This window comes from Malania oleifera, chromosome 2 (genome assembly GCF_029873635.1).
Source record: "Malania oleifera isolate guangnan ecotype guangnan chromosome 2, ASM2987363v1, whole genome shotgun sequence".
Taxonomy (NCBI): Eukaryota; Viridiplantae; Streptophyta; class Magnoliopsida; order Santalales; family Ximeniaceae; genus Malania; species Malania oleifera.
Window position 1 is genome coordinate 87,222,948 of NC_080418.1, and position 758 is coordinate 87,223,705.

The window sequence follows — 758 nt, forward strand, 5'->3', positions numbered from 1 at the left end:
GCTCAGGTGGGGAATGCACGTGTGAGCAATTATAACATGTGTGTGAAGGGTCAGAGCAGATTGCACATGCCTCTGCATATGCCGTTGTTTGCAGTCCTAGGGACAAGCATTGGTCTAATTTTTTGGATATGGCATGTAGGGTAGGGGCTAGGTCTTGGCTAGTGGCCAACTCATAAACCCCTTTTGGTTTAGAGTTTGATGGATTAGGTAGTCTATGAGTGGTAACCATGTGCTACTGAGAGTTTTCAGCCAGATTTTCAAAGAGAATCTAGGCCTTATTCTCGTGCTTAGTGAGGAAAGTACCTTTAGACGATGCATCAACCATGGACCTATTTTTCTTAGCCAACCCTTCGTAAAAAGTGTGGAATAATTGCCACTTGGGGATTTGGTGATGTGGGCATTTTCGGAGCAAGTCCCTAAAGCGCTCCCAAGTCTCGAAAAAGAGTTCCCCATCCATCTATGAGAAACTTGTGATGGCTCTTCGAAGCTGGTTAGTCTTCCCAATTGGGAAGTACTTTTTAAGAAATTCATGATGCATAGTGGCCTATTTGGCCACCGAGTTTGGTTCTAAGGACGTCAGCCAATATTTGGCCTTATCTTTTAGAGAGAACAAGAAAAGCCTAAAACAAAGAGCGTCATCACTAAAATTAGGGATGCAGATGATAGAACAAATTTCCAAGAACTCATCTAGATGTTGATAAGGATTTTCTGTCGAGTTCCTATGAAAGTTGGGCAGCATCACGATGGTTGAAGTCTTT

The 758-nt window shown here is 43.0% G+C and overlaps 1 non-coding gene across 1 annotated transcript; it reads left to right on the forward strand.

Moving 5' to 3' along the window:
- The first annotated feature begins 383 nt into the window (after positions 1–383).
- LOC131150100 (small nucleolar RNA R71) lies at positions 384–489 on the forward strand. The gene has a single exon (XR_009135482.1). It is a non-coding gene; the product is annotated as a small nucleolar RNA R71 (small nucleolar RNA).
- The last annotated feature ends 269 nt before the right edge of the window (positions 490–758 follow it).